Genomic DNA, 10,480 nt, shown 5'->3' with positions numbered 1-10,480 from the left:
TTCCCTTCTCCTTCATCCCCACCCCCTCCCAACTAACAACCCTCAGTTCTTCCTCTGTGTCTCTGAGACTATCTCCATCCACTTCTCCCATCCATTCCGTTCCTTAGAATCCACGTATAAGTGAGATCATACAAGAACCAACAGTCTTTTGCATGAGAATGATGTTGAGTTTTAGTTTAAGATACAAATATAAAGAAGCTTCTTGGTTGATTTTCTATACATGATTTTGGTTGCCTGTTTTCAGTGCTCAGACATTTTGAGTGCTGCGTTTGGTCTGGGCAGAAAGTATCAGTGATAACGAAAGTGAAGTGTCATAAAACAAGAACCGCACTGGAGGAAATAACGACAGCAGCGAGAAGAAGACCTGTTCATTCTGACCAGGGCCCAGAGGAAGCTTCACAGAAATCAGTGGCTTTAGAATGAGACTTGCATAATGAAAGAAGAGGGAAGGGAAAAACATTCCCCGATGGACAGTGAAGTAAAAACCAGAGGTGACAATGTAGTGTGTTCTGAGAAGAGCCAAGATTTGCTGCAGCTGAGTAGAAATGATGTGGGTGAGGAATGGAGATGAGTCTAGGCCGGTGGGAACAGCACTTTGGGGGAGGGTTGAATATTGAGAGAAGAATTTGGCTTTTATTCTGCCCAATAGTGCAAGTTAAATTCTTAGCTCAATATTCAAGGACAGGAACCAAGGAAAAAGATATAGACAAAGTGTATTTGAGGGCAGATCAATGGGTGACATTTCTCAGGAAGTATAGAGCAGTAGGTCTCCACCATGTGGGACCTATGACCCCTACTGACTGACACACACACACACCTACCCAGAGGGGCTGTATAACACCTGTAAATCATTGATTTGTACTTACCTCAGCCAAACCCAATTTTGCCAAACTTTTTCTAGTATTTTTGAAAAAATTATTTTTGTCTTTCCTTAATACAAAATATTGCAAAAATGTTTGGTTTGTCAAATTATATTAATGCAACACTCAAACTATTGAGAAAAATGTAAATTTCTAAAGTCATTTTGTGAACAGTTTGGCAATGTCTTCAGCACCTAGAACTGTCTGACACTAACAAAACTCAATATGTTTTGTTAAAGTCAGATAGTCTAATTGGGAAACTGGGAGAGTCATCTTCCAGTGATTTTATTTTTTTTACTTCTGGAATAAAAATAAATTATTGAATGAATTATTAAACAATGAAGGTTTGGAAGTTATTTTAATGAAGATAATTTATACTTAGGAATTTAAAATGCTATTAGCAGTTAACACAGTAAACAGATTTGGAAGATACTTTAATGACATTAAGCTGAATTTAGAAAGTATGAGTTATAATCTTACAGTATTTGCACTGCTCAGTTTTTAAAGAAGTGGATCTCTGGACAATTTCCTTCTTTGAACAAATTACACTCTACTGCCCTTTTTTGGTACAGCTTATGGTTTAAAGATCTCATAATGACTCAAAATTGTTTGAGATTTTTATGTCCAATGTCATAGTGTCTACATTTCTGAGGAATTTAACTCTGTGAAGTTCTTACAACAATATTAGTATGGTATGTGTTGTAGTCTTGTTTAATTTCTATCTTGAATTCAGAAATTCAAATAAGTGGGGATGGTCTGGAGGTCAGTGGTAAAAACATTTTGCTTGGATACAAAACTGTTTCCTGTAACTTGACACTGAGTTGAAAGACCCCTTGGGGATAAACATGTTTTTCTTTATGGCTTCATAAACAGGTTTTATGAAAGCCAAGGACTGACATGCTTTTCAAGCAGCCTTTCTTGATTGCTGTCATTTATGGGGCTAAAAAGCACCCATTGGAACTGGAATAGAAATGACCACCACCAAGGAAAGCAATATTTGGTTGGCATCACTGACATTTTAAAAATAATGCTTATTAATTTCTTTAAAACTTTCAGACATTTCCGTTTTTCAACCATCAGCAACATCCTGAAGATCCTATCAGGTCATACTATCTTGTCTTCTGATCAGATGGCAACACCTCCAGAGGAGGAGGGTTGGGGTTCAGAGCACAGCCTGGCGAGCCGCGCGCTCTGCTGTGACTTGGCCCTGCCACTCATTGACAGTGCAGTGTGCCCACCGGCAAGTTACTAAACTTCCCTGATCTCAGTTTCCTAACTGGTAAAGTGGGGTAATAATAGTACCAACCCCATAAGGCTGTTGTGCCTATTAAAGAGTAAAGTGGCTATAACAGGGCCTTGCAAATAGTAAACACTTTGAGTATTAACTGTTATTTCCCTGGATCCACTCACTTCCATCGTGCTTAGTTGCACCTGCTCTTATGTCTTTTATTATTGCCTAAAACATGTTACAGGTTCTTCACTCTCACTTCTAACTCGAGTTGATAAATTAATTCTACACTCTAGGACATTGACCTCTCCCAAGGTCATTGGCAAAGCAGCTCTAGGTTTATCTGCAAATCAAGATGTCCCTGGAGAACACCATCCCCAGCCTCGAAAGGTGTGGCTATGCTGTTTGCAGGCTTCCCTTACAAATGTTTCATGATCTTTCCCCACCACATACTTTCTTTCTCTGTGTGTGTGTGTGTGTGTCTGTGTGTGTGTGTGTGTGTATTACATACAAGGTGTGATAAAAAAATACGATGAATGTTAAATTTAAAAAATTTATTACAGTAAAAGAGACACTGCCATTAATCCCCCTCAAAATACTCCCCCTTGCTTTGAACACATTTATTCCCATCATTCTTGCCACTTTCTGAAGCAGTTCTGGAAGTCCTCTTTCGTGAGTGTCTTTAGTTGCACTGTCGTGGCTGCCTTGATGTCCTGAATCAATTCAAAATGATTACCTTTCATGGTCTTTTTGACTTTGGGGAAGAGCCAGAAGTCACGGTGCCAGATCCAGTGAATAAGGTGGATGAGGATGCAGTGTGATGTTTTTATTTGGCAGAAATTGCGGTACCAGAAGTGATGTGTGACACAGAGCATTGTCATGGTGGAGGATGAAACCATTTGCTCATTTCTCAGGCCGTTTTCTACTCACATCGTTTTTTAAACACTCTAATAAGCCCTTATAAAATTTAGAGTTCACCATTGTGTTCCTGGGTACAAACTCAGCTCGCTCAATTCCATCAAGGTTAAACAACGCAATTAACGTCTTGATATTATGAGTAGCACCATTCACCATATTTTTTTTATCATACCTTGATACATATATATAATACACTTGAAATATTTGACTTTGTTAATTGCTGTTTAATTGTTTAATTTAAAAAATATTAATGGAAACTTATTTACTTGGTTGTTTATGGTGAAACAAGGGTGAACTTTCCCAACTGTCTAGCCTTCTACCAGGTATGTACCTATGTATTCAGTTCTACACCCACTCCCTTTTAAAGACCTTTCAAAGATCCAGCTTTTTTTTTTTTTGCAAGGGAGAGGCATATGGTAGACATATGCCTCTGAGTTAATATCCAGTAGCCATTCTCATTTCTTAGTAAGAGAAGACTTATTTTGGGAGGAGGGAGGGTGAAAGGTGGGTAATGCAGCCACCTAAAATGCTACACATCTCTGAGTCTTCTTGCAGCTACGTGTGTCCATGTGGGAAAGTCCTAGCTAGTGCGATTTATTCAGAAATGTTGTATGGGACTTTAAATAAAGTTGTTGAGTCAGCTGTGAGGTGTGGATTTTGCAGCATTTCTCTTGTCAGAAATCAAATGTGATAGTTGAAAGTCCAGCCACCATCTTGGAACAAGAGGTGACTTTGAAGATGGAAGCCAGGCTAGAATAATGCAGCAGCAATACGCCCGAGGTCTTTATGATCACAATGCAGCTATCCCAGCCCTAGACTGCTCTCCTCTAGGCTATTATATGACAGAGAAATAAATTTCTCTCTCCCTTAAGCTACTGATACTTAAGCTTTTCTATTATAGATAGCTGTATGGAATCTTCATAGATCTAGGGGAACTGTATTTCTGTGCTCCCAGAAGTGGGTCTCCATCTGGGACAGTTTAAACGAGAGTTCAGCAAAGACTTAAGGGCAGGGAGCATGTGAATGGATGGGTCTCTTGTTGAATGAGCAATGGTCAAAGTGCAGTCAACAGTGAGGGTGTTGTTGCTTCTCTGCCAGGGACAAGATGATGAGCTCATAGGAATAGTGAGCGATGGTCACCAGGTGCTGGCTGGCTTCTGGATGTAAGCATTCGTCCTCTTGAAAGGATTATAAACTCTGTTCTATTTCCCTCAATGCTTCTATTCTTAAAAGCTAGGGAGTCAAAAATAATATTATAAATAGTTTCTTTCTCTTTAATTCCTGTTCTAACTATCTTCATTCTCTGGTCAATATGATTGCTTCTGACTGATGGGTGGGAAGGTCAGGAAGTAGGGGAGAGGAAGACACAAGGATTAATATTTATGATATTATCTCACTATAAGTACCTGCCACCAGGGAGCTTTCTAACATTGTGGTAATATGGAAAAAAAATTGCACAAGTAAATCACAATCAGTGTAGTTTCTGTTCATTTTTTTTAATGCTAACAAAAGGAAAATATCCATCAAATCTCCTAAATATTATATTGAGCATACCTATTTTAAGAGAACATTCTTAAAAGGAGAAACTATGGTACAGTAGCTCTTGTCAAAGTTAGTAGGTCATTATCAACATTTAGTAGATCATTTTATAAAGGACAGCCAGCTATTTGAGTATAAAGCTTTGCCTGTTTACCATCCTCTTGGAAGCTACTTGTAATCACACTGCTTCCTATACTTTTGGTGGCATTCCAAGTGAATAAAAGTATTGTTTTCCCTAAGGAGTTCATTGTAGAATTCTTAATTTCTTTCTTACAGGGTTTGCAGCTGGAGATGTCTTATAGCAAACTCTTTACACTGAGAATGTTGCAAGAGCCAACAGTGCAGCGTGTCCATGAGATGGTGGGGAGGTCACAACTGCTCTAGGTAAGGAGGATGGGGTAAAAAAAATCTCAAGTACTATTGTAATATAATTGTGAGAATTGGTGAGGAAAAAGGAAGAAGATTCCATGGATGAGTGTGTGACCGGGTAAAAGTACGAGTCTACTTTCCCTGGTGTCAGAGTGCTACCCCCTCTTTGTTCTCCTCTGGTATTTGACAAATTTGATATTCAACTTTAATCAACAAGAGTTCCAAATACTAGTAGAAATAGCTGTAGGCATGTACCTGAGATGTAATGAAAGTAACCGTTTTCTCTATTTCTGGGTCCTAGCTATGGCATCTTTTCTGCTCTCTGAATTTTAAGAAGATACTAGAACTTTATATGATTCATTCAGCAAATAATTATTGACATGTCATCCTTCCCTCCTTTCAGCACAGATGTGATTTTTCTCTGTTTTTATTTCTTTTAGTTATTTCATTCTTCCAGTCCTGATAAGAGCTTGAGTGGAACTGGGTGTCCGGAAATTCTCTTTCCTACTCTGGGTGTCAAGCCTTCAGCAGAGGCTCGTCTGCAGCCAGGGTTTGTACCTGGAGAGGGCTCACTCGCTCCACTAGCTGCTGCCCATTAGCGCAGAATCCTCATGTCACCTGTCCTTCCTTCCATCAAAAACCCAGCGGGTGAGTCAAGATCTAACTTTTCTTGGCTTATTTACTTTATAATGAGATAAATTCTGTAAATCACGCATTCTTCTGGTTTGGTCACGCTAGCCAATAAAAGTGTGATCTTTGGTAACTGTTGAAATAAAACACACATACTACTGTATTAAGGATAGAAAAGTATATAGAGGTAAAAATATTCAAATCGAAGGCTGACACCAGCTTTACTTTCTAGAAATCCCCAGCTCAACTTTATATAATCATAGGCAGAAATTTCAGAAATATTCTTCTCATAGGCAAGGTGAAAAAAAATTTTTTTAAATAATATTTCCAATACTCTAATGAGATTTCTTTTCTTTAAACATTTGTCTCTTTTTATGTACTTTCCTGTAACCTTTTCTTTACTGTGTAACCTTGAATCTGGGAGTCATGTTCCTAATTCCTTCTAAAACGGTTTCATCTTTTTTTCCCAGCCTGCCTGCCTTCTAACAGAACTGGATATAAACACTCCTGTAGAAGTGATTACATATTTCTCACTAGTTAATTAACAGAAATTCAAAAACTGAAATGCTTGAAGCATCTGTGCTGCTTTCAATTCCAGAAAAGGGATTTTTATGATACTACTTAGCAAATAGTAGGCCCACTATAAATGTAAACTCTCTTCCTTCTTTCAATAAAAAGCCTTTAACTACCTTCAAGGAATTTTGTATTGACCATTTGGCTTTGATTTTTATATCTTCTTTTCAGCTTCTCAGAATCTGAATTTCTTTGATAAGCCTACTTTTAAAATAAATCATATGAGAAAGTCTAACTATTTTTAAAAACTTTGCTAATCATTGTTTTTTTCCTTAGGGCCATTCATTCACCTGTTTTGTTCACTTAGATAAAACCTAAGAGAACATACATTATGATTTTCAAAGTCATTTTGAAATAGTGGAAACCCTGCCCAACGTTTAAAGAAAAGAGCTTACTGTAATAGATTTTTGAGGGGTATCCTAGCAACCACTCCATAGTGAAATTTATCAATTTCTCTGAGAGGATTTTCACTAACTCCATGAAAGAGACTTCAATTTTAAATTCTTAGAACCATTTTTTTCTACATTGTTCCAAGAATTAGATCTTTTTAGATATCTTTGCTCTTGAGACTTCATTTAATGACCATTAAAAACATATTTGATGGGCCAGCCGAGTGGCACGTTTCTTAGGAGTTGGCTTGGGACACCAGCTCTGAGCAGCAGGGCCCCAGTTCGGATCCCGCATGAGGCCAGTGATGCTGCGCCCTCTACTGTTAAGATGGTAAACAACAGCTCGACCTGGAGCTGGTTGCTGTGAGTTGCCCGGCGACGGTGTGGGCTGCAGTGGGGCTGGAAGAGCGCAATGTTAATACCAACATGGGCCAGTGAAGCGACGTCCTCCACAACTAGATGAAGAACAAAAGGACAGCAACTTGTCTGTTCCCCTCCCCCAATTCCCCAATAATAAAATCTTTGGAAAAAAAACCAAAAACATATTTGATGTTATCCTGCTCGGGCTAGCTCCTTAAATGGCACTGGATTCTACCAAATCATTCATAGGTAGGTAGATAGATAGAGATAGATAAAGAGAATATCTTAAAATTGTAAAACAGCCTAAAACTTACTACAAAAATAGAATATATGTTTGTGTTTTTTGGCTTTACTTCTGTATATGCAAAAATATAGGGCAAAACATTCTTGTTCCTAAGGAAATATTGACAAAAACTGAAGCTTGGAAAGTATGTTCATACTTGCTAATCTTGGTTTTTCTGCATGCTATAAAAAAGAGAAGATTTATTTGGTTGTGTTTTCAGGTATTAGTTGTTTTCAAATTGATGATTTAAAAAAAAATTCTGAATGCAAATAAAAGTAGACATTTCTTTCTCCCAGGTGTGTAGAAGAGCCAAACGTGAAATAGCAAGAACTGAGCTCACCTTCTGCAAGCAGGATTCAGAACTGAACGGGCTATTAAAATGAAAGAGCATGAACAGTGCAACTCTGGGTAACCAGGGAATAATGCCTGCCTAGAAACTGTATGTGTGTGAGCAAGACTTATTTTTATCTTCCTGCTATTGAAAAGCAATATGAAATTGCCATACGCATTGATCTATGAGGATGTAGAATCCATACATTGTATACAAGGCAGTCATTTGGTGTTGCCTAGGTACCGATGTGGACGTTTGTATAAGTACACACATGTATACAAGCAGTGAATTATTTTCATTAACCTTCAAATAATTTCGTTATAGGGAGAGAATATCCGTGATCTAGCAGGCTTACTGATAATGCTTCCTTAATGTGTTCTGGCGAATGAAGCATTTAGGAGTCAATCTTTATAATGATAGCCTGCTTCTGGCTACATGCCCATTCACAGAGTTAGAATTTATAGCAAATGCTTTTTCTTTTAAAATATTTAGGTGTTCAATTAAAGTTTGTTGATATCACCATGCTAAGTATTCTTTCTGAAAATTTTATTGAACTATATAGTCTGAATTATTTAAAATGTTATTCTTTGAGCTGTGTTAACATCGCCTTAGCTAGTCACATCCTTTTTCTTTTTCTTTTTTCATCCATTTTTAACTTGTTGTTTTTAAATATTACTTCTTAAACTTTTTATCTTTGAGCACATTGAATCCTGCTTTATTTGTTTTCCTCTGGTTTTTCTGGAGGGAGCTGGCTTATTGTTAGTTTTTGGTATGTTGTTGATGATGGCAGCAAGGGAGTCTGGGTACAGGGTGACAGTGGCAGAAAGTGCCCACACCTTGGAGGGGGGACGAGATTGAAACTATCCACTTCCCCAAATGGGCCTCCTTTTTTGTCTTCTTTCATTTCGCACTCCCTTAGTGTAGGTTCTCCACACAATCTCAGCCCGGGTGATTTAAGAATCCCATAGACTAGGAAGGTTTTTCAAGGCAAAAGTATCTCATTTGTTCAAACAGCACACTTGAATTCCCATGGCCTTAGGCAGCCTTCAGTTTACAACTCACAAAACAGCAACTATTTATTGAACAGCGATTGTGTGCTGACTGTGTGCCATATATTTGCTGTAAACTAGATATCCAGAACTCAGAAAGCCTTTACCCAAAAACATTGCCATTCTTACATCTACGTTCCTAAGTGAGTCAGCAAAAGCCCAGGGAATGTGGGCCAGCTTAACAACTGTTTAATTAATCCTTCCCCTCCCTTCTTTTATTTAAAAGCAAACAAACAAAAAGTCCTGGCATACTGAATCTCTTTCTGTATACAGTTACAGATACAGACACCAATGCCTTTTAGTATGTATTTTGTTTTTAGTGAAGCTGAACAAATTAATGAGCATCTCCCTAAAATGGCCTAAATGGGAGATCATCAAAAGATTCCAGAAAGCAAAGAGTGCCAAATAGAAAGTAATGTTTCTTAATTATTTCTTAATTAATGATTAGTTAGTAAGTAGTATTACTAACAGGTTTACGCTCAGTCTTGATGATCTCAAACTAATTTATCCTTAATAACTTAAATTTCTCAATTTCCGACTCTACGGGATTGCAGGCATCAGCCACTGAACTGGAGAACTGAATACTGAAAGCCATGAGAAATAGCACAGTGATGTCGCAATGCCCTGATTTCAAAGAGGAGAGCATTAAACTATGTTAAAAACAAAACTGTTGTTTTGAATGCTGGTGCTTAAGGAAAGGCAAGTCTAATTAGAGGAGGATGAAGAGGTTCCAAATGGGACTTGTGGCTACTTTCAAAGGCTTGAAAAGCTGGTGGCAAAGATTCCTTTTGAACCCATTTCTTTTCAATGTGTCTATGAGTCTGGACCCTTGCCCCTTTCCCCTGCCCAAGCTTTTATCTTGACTCATAAATGGAACAAAATGTAATAAGAAATGGGGCAGAAGAAAGAGTCCTGAGATAAACTGGCAGAAAGTGGGAAAAGGAAAAAAAGCAGGGGATCAAAGGATATTGAAGGCGAAGATTTCTTAGAGCAGAACTGAGAGTAAGCAGAGAAACAGGAAATCGAGTGACAGAGATGAGCAAGGGAGAAAAGAGAGTCAGGGAAAGAGAAAGTAGTGGGGATGAGGGAGTGGAGAGGAGGGGAAAGGAGGAGAGGAAATGGGGGCAGGAGATTCTGTGTAGATGTGGTAGCAACCTCTTGTTACGTGTTGCAGAACACTTCTGATCTCATAGTCCTTTAAACTAGGGTCAACGTGGTGCTGTGGACCTGGAAGGGCTGGTTTTAAGTCAGAGGAACCTGAAGTCAGGATGGTTTCTGGCGCTCGTTCTTAATGCTGGCTGCACAATAGATTCACCCAGGAGCTTTTAACTTTTAAGCTTTAACGCTTCCTGGACCTGACTCATGTCTCAGAGGAAGGCACTGATTAGCTTGGGGAGAAGCCTGGGTGTTTTTGAAAGCTCACCTGGTAGTTCCAATGCGCAGCCAGGTTGCAAAAGTCAGCCTGAACATGGAGAACCTTGAGATGGGGTCTGGAGACATTAGTGCAGCAGGCAACTGGCTACTTGTGTTTGTGGGATGCTGTTTGTAGGCTAGTTGTCGCCTTTTCGCATGTCTGCATCTAAGTGCTTTGTTTGTACCAGTTACTTTGAGAAAGGAGACCTGCAGGGTGCTCTCCACTGCTCACACTTTCTAAGCAGTTTGGGTTCTGCAAAAGTCATAGAAAAATGTGGTGTTCAGTACAGTTATCAAATAGCTTCTTTCAACCACATAACTTTTACCTTATAAAATTTTTATAAAATGAATGTTCTCGTTCTGCCTTTGGTGACCTCTTCTGCTGCTCAGAGATACCAAAGGGAAGAAAGCCCCTTAGTTTTCGACTGTCAATTAACATTGTGAAATCTCTCAAACAATACAGAAGTCTGTAATTGGTCAATAAAAAGTTACTGCAACTGGATTTTTGAAGCAGGAGCCAAGAAATTTGAAAGAAAAG

The 10,480-nt window shown here is 38.6% G+C and overlaps 1 long non-coding RNA gene across 1 annotated transcript; it reads left to right on the top strand.

Moving 5' to 3' along the window:
• The first annotated feature begins 2,917 nt into the window (after positions 1-2,917).
• On the top strand, positions 2,918-8,919 carry LOC109382021 (uncharacterized). The gene is made up of 3 exons (XR_002123864.1): positions 2,918-4,929; positions 5,355-5,562; positions 7,446-8,919. It is a non-coding gene; the product is annotated as an uncharacterized LOC109382021 (long non-coding RNA).
• Positions 8,920-10,480: the final 1,561 nt, after the last annotated feature.

Source organism: Hipposideros armiger, unplaced genomic scaffold (genome assembly GCF_001890085.2).
Source record: "Hipposideros armiger isolate ML-2016 unplaced genomic scaffold, ASM189008v1 scaffold_58, whole genome shotgun sequence".
In the NCBI taxonomy this organism is placed as follows: domain Eukaryota; kingdom Metazoa; phylum Chordata; class Mammalia; order Chiroptera; family Hipposideridae; genus Hipposideros; species Hipposideros armiger.
This window is presented reverse-complemented; position numbering and strand designations above follow the sequence as displayed.